At 49.6% G+C, this 23,206-nt stretch overlaps 1 long non-coding RNA gene across 1 annotated transcript; it reads left to right on the plus strand.

Moving 5' to 3' along the window:
* The first annotated feature begins 6,237 nt into the window (after positions 1-6,237).
* On the plus strand, positions 6,238-7,416 carry LOC132338571 (uncharacterized). The gene is made up of 3 exons (XR_009489479.1): positions 6,238-6,432; positions 6,706-6,762; positions 7,057-7,416. It is a non-coding gene; the product is annotated as an uncharacterized LOC132338571 (long non-coding RNA).
* Positions 7,417-23,206: the final 15,790 nt, after the last annotated feature.

Consider the following 23,206-nt stretch of genomic DNA (forward strand, 5'->3'; position numbering starts at 1 on the left):
TCCTGTGCCCCCAGGAACAGAAGAAGATCCCTCTTGCTAGAGATGAAGATGATTTTAGACATAGATAAGAAGAAGTTTGCCTTTGAACAGCTCATCTTTAAAACAGTACCTCATAAGTGGACATGGCACATAAGCACAGCTGTGGGAAAAGCTTGTGGAAAATGGGAGCGATTTCAGAATTGCAGATTACCCTGGGTGGCTGCTCTTTGTGGAAATTGAGAGCCACGAGAGAACTGTTTTCTTGTGGAAAAGACTCCATAACATTAACAAGAGGCACTTCTCTCCTTCAGTGAAGAGAAGGAAGACTCTTCTAGAGGTAGTAAACTGACTCCACATTTTGATTTTGTCTCTTTACATTGTCAGTGGGAAAGAAAAGGTTGTAGGGGGAGGAGAAGTGTTCTGAAGGTTTTGTTCTGATTCCTATTACTCTTTCTTTTAGTTACCGTTAATAAATTTTTGTTCATACCCTTTTAAAGTTTTGAGCCTGCTTTGCCTTTCTCCTAAACCTGTCTCAAACAGAAAAGGAGTAAATACATTCTACCGGCTGAACTGGTGATTAACCAGCACTGGACATGCCACACTAATTGGAACGTTGGCCAGGAAATCATAAACTGGTGAACCAAAACCACTGCTCAAGGGTGTCCCACTCAGCTCTTGCATGGGCCAGAAGACAGGAGGGGCCAGTGGGATCCGCCACAAGACACTGGCCACGAATCCCCCCAGCCAGTGTCCCTGAAATCACTCTGTGCTCTGCCCATGCCACCCCTCATCCACACAGGGAGCGAAGCCCAGCGCAGCTGGGACAGGGACTGCAGCTCCCTGCCGGGGCAATGCAGCTCACCCTGCCAGCCCCCGCTGACAGCCCGCTGGCCGCACTCACCCTGACTGTGGGCCTGGAGCTCGTCCCTCTTCTCCCTCTGGCACTGCCCAGCCATGCCTGTGAACACAGAGCCCGTCACGGCCCCAGCGGCACAGCTCCCTGCCAGCGGCGCTGCCGGCGCTGTGGCCACACGGCCTGCTGGCCCGGCAGGGCTCAGCCCGGCCCTGGCTACATGCTGCCACCCAAGGGCACGGCTGCCAGAGGGCGGCAGCGGCGCCGAGGCCAGGAGGGGCCCTGTGCCCTTCCCAGCGCAGCTGCATCAGCAGCCCTGGGGGCTCCTTCTGCTGCCCTGAGCCCACAGAGCAGGGCTGTGTTTGCTGATGCTCTGAGCCCTTCCTAAAGATCCTGTTGGGCTGGCTTAGACACCTGGGCCAGGGATTCCTTCCAGCCTGGGCCACTTTGGGTGGGCTGGGGGCGGGCCCAGGGGAGGTGGCAGTGTGTGCAAGGGCCCTTTGTGACACGGTGCAGCACGGTCACCATGGCATGGAGTAGGACAGGGTGTCCTTTGTGACACATGGTGACATAGGAGCTGGTGGTGGCAAGAGCACACCAGACTGCTCGGAGCAGGCAACGGGACAGGACAGGACTGAGCGGTGCTGTGAGGAGCCCCCACACAACACACTCGTTCGTGTCCCACCCGGAGCTTTTCCGAGGCGTTGTTCCTACAGGTGACCTCGTGGCAAGACTGCGGGCCTTGGTGGCCTGTGGCCTTCCCGAGGCTTCTCTTTTGCAGACGCCTTTGAGGCCCGACTGAGGGACTTGGTGACTTAGAGCTTTTCCGAGACATCTCCCGTCCCTGCAGCCAGAGTCCTCGAGGCAAAGCCATAAGATCTCGTGACAACAATCATTTATGAGTAGTTTCCTGTCCTTGTGACAGGAGCCCTCAAGACTAGAGTGCAGGATTTGCCTTTCTACACCCTTCTTGACACTTCTCTGTCCCAGGTGCCTTAAAGTCAATATTGCACAACTCGTTGACTTTGAGCTTTCTTGAGGCATCTCTCTCTCTAAGTTGCCCTCGAGGCCAGACTCTGGAATGGCGGGTAGATTTCACCGCCTGTTCAAAGTGTTCAGGGGGAAAAACAAGAAAGACCCTGGATCTGCCCAAGCACAACAGCCTGAAGATCCAGAGCAGATCCAGACACTGCAGGATGGTGAGTGACAGAGCTGGGCCACAGGGCTGATGGCTGCTGCCACCTTGGCCCCATCCCATCCCATCCTGTCCCATCCCATCCCATCCCATCCCATCCCATCCCATCCCATCCCATCCCATCCCATCCCATCCCATCCCATCCCATCCCATCCCATCCCATCCCTGGGGACATGCCCATGGACAGGACAGAAGAGAGGCCAGGCAGACACCCTGCAATGGCCGTGCTCCATCACCTGGGGAATCCCGAGGCTCTCCCTGCCTGGGGAGCGGAGGGCTGGCCTCTGTTCTCCAGCCTCTCCCGCAGCCCCTCAGCTCTGGCTGTGCTCCCTCTTTGCCAGATCCAGCCCTGGACAAGACACAAGAGCAGAAACCCGGCCGTGGACGCTTCCGCAAAACCCTGAAGGTACCTGCAGCCATCCCCACCTGGGCTGGGCCTGCTGTCCCTGCTCAGCCGAGCACCACGCCTGGAGCATGCCATGGAGCAACCCTGGCTTCCCTGTCCTTTATTCCCCTGCAGAGTTTCCGGAAGTTCCTGCGCATTCGCCGTAGCAAGACCGGCACCACAGCAGCTGAGGGCCCAGCCCAGCCTGACTCGGGGCTGACCGAGCTCCAGGCAGAGCCTGATGTCAGCCCAGATTCGGCTCAGCCCTCACAAGACTCAATGAACGAGGACAGGGCAAAGGCTAACATGGCACTGACTGAGGATGTGGCGATCACTGGAGAGACTCAGGACATGGCAAACACTGACACCAAACCATATTCCGCTGAGTGCTCAGAAGACACTGAGGCTCCAGTGAATTCCAGTAATCACAGGACAAAGGCTGACATGGCAGTGATAGGGGACCTGACCATCACAAATGCCAACACTGGAGAGACTCAGGGCATCTCAAATATTGACACAACACCCACTCCCAAACTAGGTCGGGAACAAATACCAGACTACTTCAAGGACCCTTGTGTTCCTTCTAAGCAGCAGGTAAGCAGCCTGGGGCCAGGCCTGGAAGCCTCCCAAGATCGTGTGTCCCCTCAAGCCATGGTCACTGGGCCCCCTCAGCCTTTGAGGCCAGCACAGTGCGGCAGGAAGGGAAGCACTTCCAGGGGGAAGCTGGGGAAGTTTCTGCCTTGGACAGCGCTCCCACATGCCTCCTCCAGGTGCCAGCCATTGTAAGGAGCATTCACAAGAGTCTACTGTCCCATGTCCCTTTGGATGCCAGGCTGAAAATTGACATTGTGAGGCTGGCTGAAGAACACCCTGATGACCTGGTGCTGACCCTCCTGCGCTGTGCCCCAACGTGTGACAGGTACGGGGCCCACGTGCCTGGAGAGCTCAGGGCTTTAGGGCCCATGGCCCTGCACAGCCTGTCCAATGGGGTCTGCCAGACAGGCAGAGAGGTCCAGGACCCACAGGCCCCTCTGTTTCACGAGCCTGCTGCCAATGCTCCCTCCCTGGCCCTCAGGGCACCATGGCTCTGTCACCTGGGCCCCCACAGCTGCACAGGGCATGGTACTGTGACTGAGACACGCCTGACACAGACTTCTGATCCTACAGAGCTGCTGAAATGATGTGGAGAACCATAGGATCATCAGGACCAGCAGTGGAGAAAGTGCTGCCAGCACTGGTCCATGTAATGGAGGATTGGCCACTGCACAGCACATGCACCTCTGATGGGGATGACAGGGATGTTTTTTCCCTGACTGTGAGTTTCTGGAACTGGCCTCTGCTTGCCCCTCAGTCACCTCTCCAGCAGCTCTCCATCCTCTCCATGACTCAGTCTCTGGGCTGAAACCTGGGCTAGGGGCAGGCTCGGGGGCACCAGGCCCACTACTCTCCCTGCATCTGCCCTTGGGCCCTGCCCCATGGACACCTCGGCACTGAGCGCTGCCTTGGGCTGCTTCTTTTGCAGGCAACTCTGGTGATCTGGGTGATTGTCCAGGTGCCCGAGTGCCACGAGGCCATGATCCTTTATTCCGCCCGCCTGTTTGTGGCTCTGCTCTTCCATGTTGTCATTACCACAGAAGAGTTGCCACCAGAGGAAGTTGATCACTTCTGGAGGGCATGCCAGGAAGAACACCGCCTTCCCAGCAAGCCCAACAGGTCCCAGTCCTCCTGTCCTTCCCATGCCCTTGTGGCCAGCACCAGTGTTCCCAGTGTGACCTGGGCTTTGCTCTGCACACAGGTTTGCAGTGCAGGCCATGAAGGCCCTGCTCTGCCGACTGCGGTGTGACCACGTGGTGGTGGCTATGGAGCGCAAGCGTGGCTGGGACACGCTGCTGTGTGCTCAAACCCAGCACTATGCCGTGGGTCTGCTGGCCAGGTTAGACCCCCTTCTCCCCACTGGCCCTGCCATTTCTGCCCTGTGCCCCACACTGTCCTGTACTCATGGGCCAGAGGGCCTCGTCACTGAGGGACGGCCAAGGAGACTGGAAAAAGCTGGGAGAGGAGGGTTCCCAGAAGGGGCCACCTTCCAGAGCACCCACATCCCCTCCAGGGATGCTGGGGAAAGACCAGACCTCTGTCAGTCAGTCCTGGGAGAGGTTTGTCCCTCCACCTCAGGGTCTTGGTGCCTTTTTTCCCCTTCCAGGGAGATGCGGCGCAATGTCCTGGTTCCCTTCTGTTCCCGCATTGCATTCCATCTTCTCCAGCCACTCAGCAGGGAAGAGCCATGGGACCTGCCCTTCCTGGCATTCCTTGTGGAGGTGAGCCTGGTGGCCAGCACTGCCTGGTTCAGCTGCCTCCCAGCTCTCTGCCCTCTCACAGCTACACTGCCAGGACGGTGCCTGTGCCCTGTGCTGCTGCCTCGGCCCACGCCCTGTGCAGTTTGGGGCTCCTGTCATCCGGGTCCCCTGTCACTGCCCTGTGCCTTTCAGGTCCTCGAGTTCTTGTATCTCACTAAATACGGTGACAGCATCCTGAAGGTCATGTCAAGTTCCCTGCAGAGCAAGTGCAAGGAGCGGCGTCGCCTGGCGCTCAGAGGCCTCGTGGTGCTCGGCAAGGATGCCTTGATGGTGAGACGGTGGCAGTGGCTGAGGCTGCGCTGTGGAAAGCAGCCCCTTGGGCTGGCAGGGCTTCAGGAGCTGAGGCAGCTGCTCCCAATTCTCCTGCCTCACCTGCCCCAGTGCTTTGGGTCAGGCCTTTGGCCTGAGGGCCCTGCAGCAGCAGGGTGGGCTTGCAGTGCCAGTGCAGTGTTGGCGGTGCAGCCGTCCGTGGTTTCCCAGTGCAGCCTTGTGTTCCATACAGGCCAGGAGAATGTGCTGTCTGTCTCCAAGCCTTCTGGAGCTGCTGGGGGATGCAGATGGAGAGGTGGTCAGCATGTCCCTCCGTGTTTTCACAAATGTGCTTCAGCACAAAGACATCCTGGTATCCAGCGCCACTGCCCTGAAGCTGGCTGAGGCACTCCTGCTGCTTTTTGACCACGTAAGGCTCTGTGTCCTCAGCTGCAGGCACTGGTTGCTGACCATAAACTTTGCCCAGGTGAGCCTGGAGTATTGGGTCTAAAGGCCTCATCCTCTTCCTTTCCTCCAGGACAACAGCTATGTGCAGCTGCTCTCCCTTGAGCTCTTCTTCAAAGTGATGGACTTGGTAGTAGATGAGGGAAAAAAGCCCCTTGAGAAGATTTTGAGACAAAGCCTGCTCCCCCTCTTCTTCCACTGCCGTGATGAGAACCAGCGCGTGGCAAAGGTGAGGTTTTGTGTGATGCCGGTGGAACCCTGGGAGGGGGCTGGCTGCCTCCTGCCCTTGCACCTCATAGACTGCAGCCTCCTCCAGGCCTTGGCACAGGGATGTGGGTCCAGTGCCCTGGGCTGTGGGGCCATCTCTGGGTCTCTGCTGCTCTCCAGGCCTCTCGGGAAACACTGCTTCGTGTGGCCAAGTTCCTGAAGAGGAGGAAGCTCGAACAGCTGCTGAAGAAGGAGCAGCTGTCAAAGTTCACCGAGGTCCTGGTAAGGGCGGCCTGGAAGCTCCATGCTCAGCCTGCAGAAGTCCCCAAGGGCGGTGCTCAGTGTGGGGGGCTGGCAGCTGTTCCCCTGCCCGCTGGGGCGCGCAGAGGCCACGCGGGCTCTTCTCCAGGCTCCCGTGGGCCCGAGCCAGGCGCCCATGGAGCACCGGCCCGGCGGGGCTGCGGGGCGGGGCGGCACCGCGGGCTCCCCGGGCAGCAGCCGGCCCTCTGCCCCTCCCCTCGGGAGCCCGGCCCCAGCGGATGCTGGCAGCGCCTCAGGGCTGCCTGAGCAGGCAGGGGAGGCCGGGGCCGGGCGCAGGCAGCGTCCGGCCAACCCTTCCTTCCCTCCTGCTGCTCTCTCCAGCTGGCAGAGGACAGGAGTCAAGTGGCCGAGCACCTGTGCCGGGCCCTGCCCTACCTGGAGAACCCACAGGAGTCAGTGCGAGAGGCGGCCCTGAGGTTCATCGGTGAGCCACGAGCCCGGGCTCCCTCCCCGGCCCGCCGCAGCTCGGCCCCAGCCCCGCCTGCTGGCCCGGCAGCGCCAGCCGGACCCGGTGCCGTGGAGCCCCGCCTGGCCTCGGCGCCGCTGCCGCCCTCTGGCAGCCGTGCCCTTGGGCGGCAGGGTGCGGCCAGGGCCGGGCTGAGCCCTGCCGGGCCAGCAGGCCGTGTGGCCACAGCGCCGGCAGCGCCGCTGGCAGGGAGCTGTGCCGCTGGGGCCGTGACGGGCTCTGTGTTCACAGGCATGGCTGGGCGGTACCTGAAGGGACAGCCAGCCGAGCTTCACGTTCTCACTCAGGGTGAGTGTGGCCAGCGGGCTGTCAGCGGGGGCTGGCGGGGAGAGCTGCATTGCCCCGGCAGGGAGCTGCAGTCCCTGTCCTGGCTGCGGCGGGCTTTGCTCCCTCTGTGGATGAGGGGAGATGTGGGCAGAGCACAGAGCGATTTCAGGGACACTGGTGGGGGGATTCATGGCCAGCGTCTTGCAAGGGTCAACCTCTCCTGTGGCTGATGCGAGAGCTGCGAGGGATGGGCTTAGCAGAAGAATCTCCGAGTGTGTGTCTGGCTCTGACCCTGGTAGCTCATCTGTCTTCCAGCCCTTGAAGCCATGAGTAAAGATGACAGTCCATCCTCCACTAACCTGGAAATCCAGGCAATATTTGGACAAAGAGCTACAGAACTACGGTCATCTGCTGGACTCAGTGAACCATGGTGCCAAGAACAGTACCAGGACATTATGAAGAGAGGATCATCATTCAGTGTGACTGGAGCTCCAGGCACAGCTGATGCTGGCTACAGCTGAGCCTGTGGGAGGCTCCCATAGCTACTGCCTTCTCCCTCCCTGTTGACAGTTCCCTCCCTCCAGCCCTCAGACCCTCCCCACCCCTTTTTTTTTGCCCCCATCTCATCCCTTCACTTTCCCTTCCATTAATAAACAGTTTGTTTTTTCCCCCTTACCTCCCATCTCTGTGGAGCTGAAGCAAATCTGGGGCCCTGGGACACACGGGCCCCTGCTGCCGTTCTCATCCACGCTGTGTTTGGTGCACAGACACAGAGGAACCAAGGGCAGGTCAGGCTGGGAAGGTGCCTGTGCTGGAGGTGCCGTTCCACAGCACTGTGCAGTTCCAGATCTTGCTCAGCACCCCAGAGCCCCTGGATTTTGGAAGAGCCAACCTGAGTATGCTCTGAACCCAGCTGACAGGAATTCTAGGGCAAGCATCCACAGAGGGCAAAGGAGCTTGGAATGCTGGAAATTTTCAAGAATAGCTTCCTGAAAGCACAGCATTGCTGCATCTCTGCACAGGATGAGGAAGAGGGCAGAACCAGAGACCATCTGGGCTTAGCAGGGAGCTTTGGGTGTGCCTAAGGGCAAATGAAGCAGCAGCACGGTGCCCGAGACTCGGACACGCGACCGTGCCGGTGCCCGGAGCGCTGTCAGGCAGTGCCAGGATCCCGGCTGTGCTTCTGGTCCCCACAAGTGAGGAATGGCAGCCCCAGGCTCAGACCCTGTCAGAAAGCCAACCAAGGGAGACCAGAGGGAGGGCAGCCTTGCAGTCTCTCTTGAGCATGGCTGTAAAACAGCCCCTGCTGCTTCTTCCTTCACCTGTGTTTGGGGTGTGCTGGTGGCAGAGCCAGCCAGGTTGTGCTCTGTGTTCCAAAGCCTGTTGGGAATGGGCATGAAAAGCACTGTGTGCACAGCAGAGTCCTGGAAGTGCTAGCAAGAGCGTCTTGCTGGAACAGGGCTCTGGTCCCTGGCTGGGAACAGCCTGGTTTTGGTGCCATGAGCACAGGCCGGAGCTGAGGCAGGTGAAGAGGCAGTGGGGAGCTTGTGTTTGTAGAGGGCCTGGGGCTGCACGTCTGACCCTCCACCTGGAAACACCCTTGGGGGAATAGGGGCTAGAGCTGGAGTGCCTGTCCTGAAAGGACCTGAAGCCATTCAGCCTTGCCAGTGTTTCTTAAGGGTGTGTTGGTGTTCCCCAGGAAAGCTGCACATTTGGAGAAACACCTTTGGAGGAAAGGGACTTGCTTCTCAAGGAAAGTGCTTCCCAGGGAGCTCCCGGTGAGGAAGTTGCGAGTGTCCCCCTTTGGCTCTCTGAGCTCCTTTCAGTCCTTGAGGCCTGTTGCACTTGGCAGAGGGGCAGGGCAAGGGACAAGGCTGTGAAGAGCAGGTTTGGAATCCGTCTGGACCTGTGGAGATTGAATCATCATAGAATCAAGGAATGGTTTGTGTTCCATGGGACCTTAAGCTCTGTCTGCTTACACTACCTGCCATTGTCAGGGATGCCTTCCACTAGATAACATTGCTTCCAACCTGGTCTTGAACACTGCCAGCAATGAGGTAGACAGGTTTTCTGGTCAACATGTGTTAGGGCCCCATCGTTCTCATCTGAAAGGATTTCTTCTTAATATCCAACATAACCCTACTCTTCTAGTATAAAGCCATTCTCCCTTGTCTTGTCAATATATGCTCAATATATAAATTCAAAGTTAAGTCTGAATTTGGGAATCTGAAAGATGGAGATCTTCAGAACTTTCTGAAAAAGACTGAAGAAGCTGAAGTTTTTCTTGCCTGACAGGGAAACCTGGTAGGGTTCACTAAATGGTATCCTTCAAATTTTCTTGTTGGACAGGTGATGCCTGTGACTGCAAAAAATGAGGAAAGGAAAAATTTTGCTATTGTAAAGTTTTATTACCGCTTCTTTCCTTTTCAAAAGGATAAGTCATGAAGTTTGGGGTCAGGAGAAGTGGAGGAAGTTTAGTTTCTCTGGAGCTGATGATCCTTGTGATGGGGCAGAGATCTGACCATCACAGAGATTGCTATTATATGTTCTTCCTGGCAAGCAACAGAATAAAGGAAGGGAAGCTTGGGGAACAGCTCAATTTCTGTCAATGTCAGGAAGTATTGCTCTTTCTTGAACTCATCCTTTCCTGTGAACATGCTGAGTGATCATGTAAAAAAAGACAAGATAACAAGATTAGAATCAGAAGAAGAAATTGAATGCTGATAGATAGTTAATAGTTCCCATCTGGATGTTGCTGAAGTAAAAACCTCATGATGCAGCTTGTGAACCTGAAAAAGGAAAACAGGAGAGTCTGTGTGCTTCTAGGGAAGGAGACTTTCAGCTCTTCTGTTCAAAATCCTGCCTGTTTCCTCAAGCAGCCTTTTTTTGGAGCACTTATGTTTATCTCAGTGGTGAACAGGTGTTTGTGTGGAGATGAGATTGCAACAAGGACCTGACTTCCTCTCTTTTTTCCTGTGAAAAATCTAAAGGGCAGGCAGATCTTTGGGTCCTCGTTTGTCCTTCAGCCTGGGCATTCCCACCACAAGAAGAGATGTTGATTTAAAAGAAAACCATGCCAACCTGGGGAAGCAGAGGGAGATCTGGGCTTGAATGAGAAATGAAAATATGCTGTGGAGAAGAAAAAGACTGACCAGCTAGTCAGGATATTATAGTGTGGCTCTGGCAATGCAGTTAATTTTTAGGAACACGACCTAGGCTTGGTTCTCTAGCATAGGGGAAATGTAATTTGCTCACATTCTCCCTGTTCCTGTGTAGATAGGAAGTAGGGTCCTGTGAGAGTTTTTTAATATGCTTTGTGAGATTCATGCTAGCAGAATGAGTATTCACTATTTTCAGGCTTCTTCCAGGAGAGCACCTTCACAGCTTGTCTTGTCCAGAGTTAGAGTGTTGAACACTTGTTTTTCTTGAGACATGGGAAATATTTGTGCTGTCAAATCTGCATGGCTTTCATGTCTGTTTTCAGAGAACCTTTAATATTTACTTGGAGATTTTATTGTCTCTGTGTTGGTGGAAACCCTCCCTTTTTTCTTGTCAGGAAGAACTTAGAAGTCTTTCCATTTTTCTGAAGATAATTCAATGCACTGCAAGAACCAAGAGGATGTTTGAGAGGTCTGAACCTTTTTTTCTTGTGAATAACTAATTCACATAGAGCATCAGGGATTTAATTTCCAGACAAACTAAAAATGCAAGTTTTAATTTCTTCTGTGCTATTAGCTGAAGCTGGAAATACTCTGCAGTGATAACAAAAAGTCAGGAGCATATTTTGACTGTCTAGGGGAGGAATGGAAGTCTTTGCCTTTGCTGTTTTAGGACCATGTTTGTTTTAAAATTTTGGCTTTAGCAAAAAGCTGAACAAGAACAATGTGTTTCTCTAGTTTCTTAGTGTTGTCTCTCCTTAGGGGCAAGAGGTCTCTCTTTAAAACCCATTTCCCATTCAGTTTATCTCATCTGAGTTCCATCCAGTTCCCACTCTAGTCAGTCACAAGTCTTCTGACTTAACAGCAAGTTGATTTGGGTCAAGATCCATGATTTTAACAGTGTGGAAGTTAGGAGAACTGGCTAACACCTCCAAACAAGGCCCTGCTGCAAATGACATGGATTTTTTCCTCCATCTCCTCCAAAGATGAGCAGGAATATTGACTCTGAAATGGTAAGTTTCAATGTTGGCATTTTTTTATCATGAGAAGTGACAGATGAGGGTTTGTTTGTTTGTTTGTTTGTTTGTTTGTTTTTTCCATAGAAGGGCACAATTTGTTGCATTGTTTGTTTTTTCTTTTATAAGCAACTTCACTGCTTAACTTTCATTAGTAAAAATAACATTTCAGTGTGAGTGGGATGTCCTCCCTATGAGGCACTGCTGGGAAGGATGTGGGGCTCTGGTCCAGTTGAGAAAGAAGTTATTTCCCCTTTTAGAAAGTTCTTACTGTAACTTGCACTTATCCAGTTTTCGGGTCTTTCATGGTATCTGAAGAACTTTTAGTGAAGTATTCTTCACTAGAATATGACTCTTCCTGGCATTTGCAAAAATGTTCCTAGAGTCTCAAGAAAAAGCCATTTAGAAAGAATTTCACAGGAATCCTGGAATGCTTTTAAAGCCCCATATTGTTCTACCCCCTGCCATGAACAAGGACACCTCCAAGGCATGTCCAACCTGGTCTTGGACACTTCCAGGGATCCAGGGGCAGCCACAGCTTCTCTGGGCCTCACCACCCTCACAGGGAAGGATTTCTTCTCAATTCCTTACCAAACCCTGCCCTCTGTCAGTGAGAAGCCATTCCCTGTGTCCTGTCACCCCACACCTTTGTAAACAATGAGTGGCCCCAGTCCTTGCCGTGTGTCTGCAGGCAGAGCAATGCTTCTGTGTGTGTTGGGGCCTTCTGAAAGAGAGGCAGAGCAGATGGGAATCTACAAAAGAGTGGGAAGTACATTAATTAATCTTTGCTTCCCAGTTTCTTCCAACATCTTTGCAAAATAGCCACGATGAGTCATCCTGAAGCCTGGTCATTTTTCCTGTGGTTAAGAGTTCCCAGACTTTTGTAGGATGTGTCCTGTTGGAAGCATGGATTTACTCCAGACTTTTTTACAAGGATCTAAGCTATCATAAATAAAAATCGGGAATCCTTAGCTGAAAGCCTTTCAAATAAAAAAATTTAAACAGTCTAGGTTAGTAGAAGAGGTTTATGTCCTGGTTTATGTATGGATATAAACCAAATCCTATTCCTTGTAGGCAGGATTTAAGTCATATTGTTGCAGTGCTGCTCCTACAGAAGCCCATGGAAAACCTTCCAGTGACTTCAGAGAGGACAAGGATCCCATCTCAGATCTAGCACAACCTCTAGAGAACACATCTGGCCAGTGGGAAGAGGACAACTGATGAGGAATTTTGCAGGCTCTGTTAGGAAGCCACTGAGAACAGGACTGGAACAGCAGAGGGGGAAGGAAAAATAAACAAATATGGACCTGTTTAACCTTAAATTCAAATTCATTTCTGTTTTTCAGTGTCTTCTACATGAGGGAGAAGGCAGTGCTGCTTTTGCCTCTACCTCTAAGCTTCATGCTGTCTCTAGGCACATGATACAGAACTTAGATTCTAGTAAAGGAGTAAATTTACCACTTATGGCACCAAAATTATTGAGTGGGGGAGGCTGAACTCCAGAAATACCAGCATATCTGCTCTGATCAACTTAACAGCACACACAGGAGCACTTTCTCCTGGTTGTGTTGTATCCCACAAAATGGCAAACGATGCTTTTCCCTGTAATAGTTGCCTTGGACAGAAGTCATGCAGTGGGAGGGTAGACACAAAAACCAAAGTTTTGACTCCAAGAGAGGCCTTATTCAGAATTACTGGAGGACTTTTGTATATCACAGATGCAGCTGTAAAACTCGAAACCACTCTCAGCTTCTTGTCCTGTACAATTTGTTACAGAATTTGACATCCTTCAACATTCATGTTTGAAACCTATTGGTTTTTTTAGCTGTTTGTGTTCTGTGTTTGTTGGTGGAGCTGGTATCAGCCCTTGCCAGTATGTGTGTTGTCCCTTGTGAGTGGTCAGCTCTACAGCAGCAAAACCAGTCAGCAGGAGGAATAATTTGGGGAAATTCAAGTTACTGCACTGAAAGGATGTTCATTTTAATGTTTTGGCCTGGCAAATTGCTTATTCAGACAGTCCAAATTAGCTAAAACTCATAAAATGTAATAATAGTTGCAGACAAAGGGACTGTGAAGGATGACCTATGATATTTAGTTGTGTATTCACAACATGAGTGTGACTGGGGGACAGAGTCAGAAAAGGAAATGATAAGAATTACCATAATTTGAAGCACTTACCTCACATGTGATAGGTGATGTTTTTGTGTGCCTAAGCACTCTGGACCCTCTGAGATGACTGGGGAGATGGATTTAGCCAAAGGATCCTGGGGAAGGAGCTTAGAATTAGAAGGAAGTTAAGACACTGTGGACTCAGAGATCTCTTGGCAAGTTCATTAACTCACTAAAGGTTTGTCCCAGGTTTGAGGCTGGGTTTAGAGCTGGATCCTTTGATTCTGTATTTTTATTTTTTAATTAGGTCTTGAGCACCTTGGCAGTTTTGCAGCTCTCCCAGACATACTTTGTGGCCAAAAGAGAAGCCCTCTAGAGCCTGGCAGCTCAGGGATCTCTCAAGCACTTTCAAGGGTCCTCTCAAACACTTTTCAGCGATTGTGACACTGAAGGACCATGACAGGTCTGTTAAAACCCCTGTGTCCTGCAGGACCACCTGGGCATCCTTGTGTCTGTCAGCCCAGCAGCATGCTGAGAGTGAATCAGTGAGGAGAAAAGCTGTCAGAGGTTCTGCTGGACAATTTGTCCCTATGGCAAGCCAGAACAGTTCCTTGAACTGTTTTGGAGCTTGACTCATGCCAGGAGGGGACCTTCCTCTCAGCAATTTCCCAACTGCTTTCTGGGCTCATTTGTTTTTCTTGCAGGGGTGGTTTGTGTTGCAGACACTGCAAGGAGAGGGCATTCATCCTTCCTCTGACACATCCCTGCCTTGCCCCCTCCTGCTCCTGGAGAGCACAGCTGGCACAAAGCCCTCCTTGGAGAGGTTAACCAAATGGATGGGGTCCACAGCAAGCTGAGGCTGTTAGGAAATGCAACGGTGTGCAGTGCCAAAGCCAAGATGTGTGTGCTCTTTCCATTGGGAACACTGACTCATAAAACAGAATAAAAAGCTGTTACATTTCTGCATGATGAAAAAATCAGGCCCTAGTCTAGTCCCTCTTATGCATTCACACAGTCTCTGTCCAGTGAACGCTTTCCCTGCTAGAGCTTGTGAAACCTGGCTTCCCTTGGTAGGAATTAAATTTATTTCAGCTGAAAAGAATTGGGTGTCACCTTGGATGGGCCTTCTCCTCACCCCTAGCCAGGGCCAAGCACTGGTCTTGTGACTTTCTAAATACAATCCAGATTATTTATTTGCTGTTATTTTAATTGAGCTGAGAAGAGTTTGGCCTTGTTTCCCCTGGGTTGCGCTGTCAGCTGGTTGCTGATCAGTTATCCAAGGTATGCCTGGTGGAAAATAGAGAAAGAAGACCTTCCCATGGCCATGGTTCCCACTTTGATTCCTGTTTCAAGCCCAGTGTGAGAGACCAGCAGGAGTAGATCAGATAATCAGAGGCAAGGAAGCTTTGGAGAGGGTGGGAGTATTCTCACTGTATCCAGCATGAGGTGCAACAATTAAACACTGGATTTTATTGCATGATGTGTTACAAAGTAATTGTGATGTTGTGTTAGACCTTCTTTATAAATTGATAAAGTTTAGGCAAAAAACCCTTGAACCTCTAATTATTGCAACCCTGAACTGAGATACACAGCTAAGTTGCAGCTTATATTGCTGTAACTGTTGGGCCATGGCCTCAAACTACCTGAGATTTCTGCAAATGCCTCTTTATGTTGCCTAAAATAGGAACAAATGCAATATAATTCAAATATTGTGACGGATCTTGAACTGCCTTTGGTAGCAGCAGCATGATAAATGTAGAAGTTAAACAGACTCTGTCAAGTCTGGAGTTGGATCAATGATCCTTGTGGGTCCCTTCCAACTCAAAGTATTCTATGATTAAGAAAGAAAAAAATATTTTGCTTTGCACTGAGGTTCAGACACAGCTCAAGGAGTCACTGCTGCTTGCCCACACCCTCACAGTTGATAATTGTGTGAGTTGTGCCTTAGCCAAAAGCTGTTCCTGATTTTTTGTGCAGCCCAGGCTTGGATGCTCAGCTCCTGTGGTTTTGCTAGAGGGGAAGGTCAGTTTTTGGGAGAGTGTAACCTGTCTTTTGTCATGTTTAATCCCCTTTTTTCTGTCACCCCAGGCCTTTTGGAAATAGTCTCTCTCCATCGTTCCTGCAGGTTCCTTCAGGAACTGTAAGGCCACAGTTGTGTGTCTGATCTAGGTGGTGTGAAGAGATGGCACTGTTGTGACAAGACTTCTCCTCTCAAGCCATACCCTTCCATGATTTATTTTTTTGGGGGAATCCAGAGGGATGTGAAAGCAAGGTTACAGTTTCTTGGTGACTACTGCATCTCTCTCAGTGTCCTGCTTGGGCCACTAAATTCAATTTTCGTGAGCTTAAGGCATCCTAGTGAAAAAAATCTTGTTGCTTGGATTGGACTTGGATTTTTCTTGGATTTTCTTTGACCAGTGACTTTTTCATGTGCTCTGGGAATGGATCCTTGCCTTTCAGTTCAGTTCAGTTCAGTTCAGTTCAGTGTTCTGGCTAGATGAAGTTATCAGTGCGTGTGAATTTCTGGAGGCAGAGTGGTTTCCTGCTCACAGTGGAAACAAAGTTAAAGGCCAGGAACTCTGCTTAAATCCTTTTGTTATTAGCAGAATGTACTGTAGCCTATGGCATCCCCTAATTCTGCTTCTCTGCAAACTGATAGATGATTATGGTGATTATGGTAATTATGGTAAATTAGGGTACCTGCCATTTGTGGGAATGTGGAGGATCCTGAAGAAGAATGCAGCTTTTTTGGAATTGCAAACCAATAAATCTGTTGAGTATTAATGGTTTGTTAAATTTATTGAGCCCTTTGGGACTGCTGAATGAAAGACCTTATATAAATGACACTTAATTATTGTTATTGCTAGAGAAGGGCTTGCACAAAAGCAGCAGTTATCTGGGAAACAAAGGTCTGGAGCTCTCTGCCAACATCTGCTACCACTTAAAACTTACAGCATGAGGCACTAATTTGGAGAGAGAGATTCTGCAGCCCCTGAGTGTGGCAGTCCTTTGGTGAGGCTCTTCGTAGCCTGAATGTGTTCTGCCCACCTTAACTCCTTGGGAAGGGACTCTGCCCTGGGTGGTCACAGGGGTTGTGGGACATTCTGGTTACAAATCTGGTTACAAATCTGCTTTAAACACTGTTTCCTTCCTCACAGAATTGAACAGGAACGGGCAGTGATGTTTTTTACTCACGACCTCAGGTGTCCTCACAAACATGGGCAGGACTGTGCTGTAGAGTACCAAGCAAAGTTTTCCAAGGCAGGTAAGGAAGCTTTCTATTTCTAGGAGCTCCTTCAAGCTCTTGGGTCTCAGCATGTGGAAAAAATCCATTAATGTGTGGTGTTTGGCTTTGCTTCTGGAGCAGTGGGAAGCTCCACCCCTCCATTTGAAGGGAACCTGGGAACCTTGCAACACCATCTGTGTGAGTCATGTACTCAGTGGCTTCAGAGGAGAGAGGAATAAAACCTTCTACCCCCCCAAGCTGATGGCCAAGGAGTGCTGCCATGTCCTAGCAATTTCATGGATACTATGATGAATTCACTGACAAGCTTCTTGGAGCCTTTCTGTGCTGCCACAACAGCAGAAGGAACAGGGCAGGGCAAACATTTATTTAATGTTTCTATTTCTGTTCCTGTTCTGGACCAATAAACTGTGAACTGGCTTTTGACCAGCAGGTTTGCTCACAGTCATGAGGAGCAGGTAGTGGTGACTGGTGGAGTTTTGGGTGTTGACTGAACTGAACTAAATTCTTCCCATAACAGCTCAAAGTGACCACTTAGCCATTTTGGGAGCATATTCAGCTAAAAACAAAGCCCGTGATTCAGTAAAGCACTGTTTTCTTTATCCCAATTTTTAGATATAATCCAGGGAGCTTCCAAATCTGTAGAAAGAGGCCAGAAGAACATCTCAGATGTGTGAGCAGCCCTTCCAGGACACACAAGATCCAACCTGAGGTTTAGTTTTATGTCAGGTTGAGGAGGAGTTTGCTTTTTGGAGATCTCCCATGGCACACAGACTTCCTCATCCCTAGGGGAAGAGAGGGCTCCACTTCCATCCCTTCACTCATCTCTCAACTGGCCTCAAGTTGCATCTGCTGTATTTGTGCCACCAATGGTGTAATGGTATTTTAACTCCATTTGACACATAAATTCTTCATTATTCAGCAAACCCTTTCATTAGAGGTTGGGAGGAAAGAAAAGGTTCTTTTTCTGAGATCCTTTTTCTTTAGCAGCTCAACTACAAATGGAAGCAAAGAAAGAGAAACAGTACTTTCCCTTCTGTACTTTCCCTCCTGTTTGATCTTCCTTGCTCTTAGGACATTTTTGTTGCTCTTTCCACGCCACAGAGATGAATGTTCCCTTCAGCATCTGCCCTCCCTTGAACCATCCCCACAAAGGCTTGTGGTTGCTCAGCACACTTGCATTAATAATAACTTGGCTGAGAACAGTGCCCTGTGCTCAGGACAGCTGGGATTGCTCTTGCACTTGCTTTCCCAGAGTACTAGGCAGGAAGATTTCCTCCACAGCAGCCCTGCACAGTTCAGGAGAGAGTGGAGAATGGATTGCCAAGGATCAGTTGGTTCCCAGATAATTTCATGGTGGCAGGAGCTGTAATTTCCACGGTGGTAGGTTCTGGTTTGGACCAAGAGCCCACAGCCTTCCCACTTACATGCTGGACTGGAAGAGTAGAAATATTAATTTGAGCATGGAAGGTTCATCCCTTTGCTCAGGAGAATGGAGAACTGGTTTTTGTGCATGGATGTGAATTCTGGTTTTGCAGGGATCTTGTTTCTTTATAAAGCAGCAGATGCACATTTCCTTCCAAAGGCATTCAAGACCTCTTCACTCAGGATTTGCCTGTGTTTTCATAGACTTTGAGATCAGATCATGCTCAGTTGTTCATGTGCACAATCCAAACTGTTTGGTTTCTGCTCTGCAAAGTTATTGATGCTTAATGGGTTAACTCCCTTAGTTAATAAGGAAACTGATTTTTTTCTTCCTGGTCTGGAAGTTTCCCCTCAGGAACAACTTAAGCTGACTCCCTCATACTTTTGACAGCCTTTGATACTTTCCTAACAAGGTCTTAAGTAAGTATTGTTGCTCCCTAGTGATTTAGGAGCAGTAAGTCAGAACCTCAAAGACTGAAAAATAAAATCAAAATTCCTTTTTTCTCACATTTTATGTTTCTAAATCTTTTAAGGCTTTTTAGTTCCTATTCCCCAGGCCTTGCTGAACTGTAGCTGCTGAAGTGCTTTTTCTCACAAAATTACTTCCAGAGCAGCATTTTGAACAAGATAATGGATTATCTGAGAGTTGACAGCATTGATTATGCAGAGTGTTATTGGCATGTTCCCTGTGCTGATTTTAAACATTTCAGTGGTGTTGGATATTGCTGAGAATCTGATTAAAATTTTGATATGCTCGTCCTCAGGTTGTCTGTGCAAGAGGGAAGATACTTGGGCTGGATTTGAGGCAGATGGATTAAAATCTAGGCTCTACGTGGAGCACATGGAGCATCTTCCTTGCTTATGCATTCCCTAACAGAGGAGCTGAGGTCAGGACAAGCACCAGTGTGGTTGGAAAAGATCATTCCCAGTGTTGGACTGAGGGCATGTACAGATACAAGAGTCCCTGATGTCAGGGAGGGAGAAATCCTGTGCTGCTGCAGCACAGTTTGCCCTCCAGTCTTTTTGGTTCTGATCTCTCCAGGCACAGCTACTGCTGAATTTGTTCCTTGGGACCATTCAACATATCCATATTGGGGATTTTATTTGGAACTGGAGAGAAAACACAATCCTAGTGCATTTTACACCCTCTTGGATCAAGGGCTGCATGCATTTTCTATCTTCCCCTGCAGTAGTTTCAGGAAATGTTGTTTTGTTCCTGGTGATGCTCCATCAGAGCTGCTCTGAGCAGATACTCTGGCTGACACTCAGCTCCAGCCTTGGAGCCTGCTCCAGAACCATTCCTGCCAAATGCCTGGCCACTAAGTCCCTGCTTCCCAGCACCAAGAACTGGCTCCTTGCAAGGTGGGGAACTGCTGGGGGAGGGAAGCATTTCATGACTCACAACTCCCACGCCTTTGCATACCCACGGCTTCCCAGCCAAAATACTTCCACTCTTATTCACACCAGATCCCACCTTTACTCCAGAATTTTTTCCATCTGTCCTGCAGGCTGCCATGCAAAAGGGAGAGGAGAGAATCCAGGCCTTCTCTGAAAAGACAGAGAGCTGACTTGAAGCAATAAATGTGTGTGCCTGCATCCAGTGGCCCCTGATCTCTGTTCCTGCTGCCACTGCCACCACCAACACAGGTGACAGCAGGAGGAGGATGGATTTACCAGTCTAGGAATATCTTGCAGCTGGACAAGAAGCAGTCTCAATTTCGAAGTGGGTACCTTGAGAAGCTTTCTCAGCTCTGAGATCTTCCAGAGGGACTCTGCTCATTTTTCATGGGATGTGTATTTGATAGTAGGCCAAGGAGGATATTTCTTCTGGGTCTTTAGCTAGTGGCAGGGATTTCCTGCAGTGTGGACTGTTTGAAGCCCCTAAAAGCATGTGCTGACTGGTGTAGGACACTCTAAAATGGCTTGGTTTGGAGGACCTGGGTGGGAATATCAGGCAACACCCAAAGCTTTTGTACTTTTAGGATATTAGCAGTGCCTGGAAAGGAAAAGATAGGGATTTTCTTGCTGGTGGGGAGTGGTGACAGCAAACCATGCTGTTGCTGGAACATTAATCATGAAGGTACAGGCATCTATTCTACCATATGCTGGGGTGGTAAGAGTGGTCTTCTCCTCCTCTTTCTTTTCCCATATCCATGTAATAAGGATGGTCTCTTGCCTGTTTACCTTCCTAGATGTAATGCAAGGATATTAATCCCATACTCTTTTAGTTGGTGCTTGGGTTCCCACTGGAATGGATGGGCATGAAGAGGCCAAATCCCACTAGGCTTATCTTGTCCTCAAAGAGATTCCCAGAGCTGGATCTGCTCCATAAAATAAGAATTTCAGTATGAACAGAACCCCTTGAGCTGGTTGAGGATGCTGAAGGTTGGCAGGAGTGGCTGCAGCTGGCTCATGGTTTGAGGAGGAAATGCCAGGCAGGAGTTTGTCACTGTGTAACTGATATTCTTAGCTCCACCCTGCTCCCCGTCCTCCAGCTAAAGCTTTCCATGGAAAATGTAGCTACCATTGGCTCTGGTTGAGGCTCCAGGCATTGAGGCAGCTTTCATTTGTGCTGTTCAGGTCTTTAAAAAAACACAGCAGGGACTAAACCCCCAGTGAGCTTACAGTCTGGGTAGTGACTGATGGATGAAAAGTTGGCCTTGTCCCCCAAAATGGTGATTATTACTGTCTTTATAGTCATGTCTGGGGTGTTCAGGTTACAGAGAGGGGGTGACTCAGCTCTATCAACATCTGAGCTGCCTTACAGCATTGTCTGTCTTCATTACCCACCTTGGGCAGACTGGGAGTGGAGCTCAGTGCCTCCCACCAGCTGGGCTGAGTCTTGGCTGTGGTGGGAAGCAGGTTCTCCCCAGCTCAGTGATAAACCACTCTCCAGTTAGGCTGGCACTAAGGGTTGGAAACATTTGCTTTGGAAAGAAATTTGGCATTGCACAGCAAAGAGTCAAGATATTTATTTTGTTCACAAGTGAGCTGCAGAGAATTTCAGGATGTGGTTCTGACTTTTTCTTAAGCATTTTGCTTTCCCCACAGTTTTGTCTAATGTGATAAGATTTCAGAGAGTTGGTTCAGCCAGAGGTGGGTCTTCAAGCATCTGCAGGTTTACACCAGGTATCTGTGTCAGAGCTAGAAGTAAATCCCATGTCCCCAAAGATTTGATCTCATCACTGCCAGGGAGTTAGAGGTGCTTTTTCCTTGTTTTATATGAAAAGAAGGTTGGGCTGGAGTGTCTGCCTTGGCAGACACTGCTTTTCCTTTTCCAGGGAATGAGGGGAAGGGATTCCTTCCAGTGGCAGTGAGAATTGCCTTTGTGTTCAAGCCCATGAAGTGCAAGAGATGAAGCTGAACATTATGTACAGATTAGAAATGTAGTTTTGCCCAGGAACTGAAGATGCAGGAAAAAGAGTCAGGGCCTTGGCAGCAGCCTGGAACATACGCCGAGTTCCTGTGTTGGGTGTGGGATTAAAGCTTCTTCTTATGGCCATTGCAGGGAAATCTTTGAGACTGTCTTCCAGTGATTCTTGGAGTTTTCCTGGGAAATGGGGAATGGGTGCCATGGGGGAATGCTGCAGCATTTCTGTAGACCAGACCAGCTGCTTATTAGCCTTAAAGCTCTACTCCCCAAGCTGAACGTGCCCCACTGCTCCAGGAAAAGTCATGCACTTGAATTAGAAAGCCTGAGGCACTCTGTTGTTCTTTGGTTTTTTTATATGTGGGAGAAAAAGCCACAAATTTTATGTTCTCTTCACTATGTTAGGGTGGGGAAAAGTTTTTTTAATAAGAATGAAAAAAAGATGAGCTGTAACTTTTTCTGTTTGGAATCTGAGGGGGTAAAAAAAATCACACCTCTGAAAAAAAAAAAAAAGAGAAGAATTTTATTGGGCCTGTTGAGGACACAAAAAATGTCTTATATTTCAGTTCAGCTTCAACAGCTGAGCCTGGAAAAGAAAATTAGTAGAAGAAAGAAACATTGTTTTAAATAAAACCACTTCAAGTTCTAAACTTGGAACTTTTCCCTTGAAAAATGTTACAGTGAAACATTTTGTGAAATTTGAAACTTAAAACTCATATGGAGTCACTCTTTCCTATGAATATTTTAATTTTCAATAAGGTCTCTCTTTGCTCCAGTGCTCTAGTGAAAAATTTCTAAATAATGTACGTGTGTAAAAAAATGTCTCTTCCCTGCATTAAACCAACTGTTGTTCAAAGAACCTTTTCTATGAAGGGAGAAGATGTGTCAAGGTGTATTTGCAACAGGGAGAGCCTGAAGTACAAAGATACCTTCAGTCCTTCTGACCAGCTGGGTGGTGCTGGAAGATGGAGAGAGAATTTTTGAAAGGCACAGAGGGATAAAAAAAGAGGGGATGGTTTAAAACTCCAAGAGAGAATGTTTAGATCAGATATTGGAAAGAAATTCTTTTCTGTGAGGATGGGGAGACCCTGGCATTGGTTGCTGTGGCTGCCCCATCCCTGGAAGTGTCCAAGGTCAGGTTGGATGGGGCTTGGCTGGGGTAGTGGAAGGTGTCCCTGCCCATGGCAGGGGTGGAATGAGATGGGCTTTGAGGTCACTTCCAACCCAAACCATTCTGGGATTCATGCACCCAGGGCTTCCCCTGCAGTGGCTGCACATGACCTGTTGAGTCCATGAGGTTGTTCTGGTGTCTCTGTCTGTCTGTCTGTCTGTCTGTTGGAAGCACAGCCATGAGGAGCACGTTTGGCACTGTGCCTGCTGTGTGACGCCGTGGGCTGCAGCTCCTGGACGGCTGCTACGTGCACAGGGAGGAATTTGATCCTGTACAAGCAGGACAGCCACGTGCAGTCACAGGCAATTCCATGTTCCCTTTCCCAGGGAGTATATGCTGCTCAGCTGACATACATCCCTCTTGGTTTTGCTTGCCAGCACTTTCCAGCTGACATGTTTGCACGAAGGCTGCACCAAGTATGAACTGCATTAACAATTTAGTTTTTTACCTCCCCTCTGATACTCCTATTTTATCCTTTTCTGTTCCTGTCTACTATTTTATCTAAAACACTTGGAGTAGAAGTGGGGAGAGAGCTTGTTTTTACTTGCCATAGGCTGAGGATAGTGTAAAGCTATAAAAATGCAGGCAGAAAGAGACTCTGAAAGACAGTGATGGAAACAGTGGGATTGTGGTTCTTGAAGTTTTGGACCAACCAGGCTGCTGTCAGCTGTCTGACTTCTCCCAGCTCTTACACTGGTCACCGAGGTAACTGTGTCTGTCTGTAACTAGAACTGAAAATTCTGCAGAGGCTGAATGAGCTCTTGAGTTAGGAAGCCCAGTTTGCTGCCACGAGCAGCCATGTGTGTGCTGTCTCCTCATGGATTCCCCTTGGATGCCCTGGCTTTCCGTGTCTGTAAGATGGAGCGTGACAAGGCTTTAGCTTCCACCAGGGCAGCCACGTCCCTGTCACTTTTTACAGGCACTTTGCAGCTCAGACCAAGTCTAATTTGCATCAGGGCTGATGAGCTCAAA

The sequence above is a fragment of the Haemorhous mexicanus genome, chromosome 26 (assembly GCF_027477595.1).
Source record: "Haemorhous mexicanus isolate bHaeMex1 chromosome 26, bHaeMex1.pri, whole genome shotgun sequence".
Classification (NCBI taxonomy): Eukaryota; Metazoa; Chordata; class Aves; order Passeriformes; family Fringillidae; genus Haemorhous; species Haemorhous mexicanus.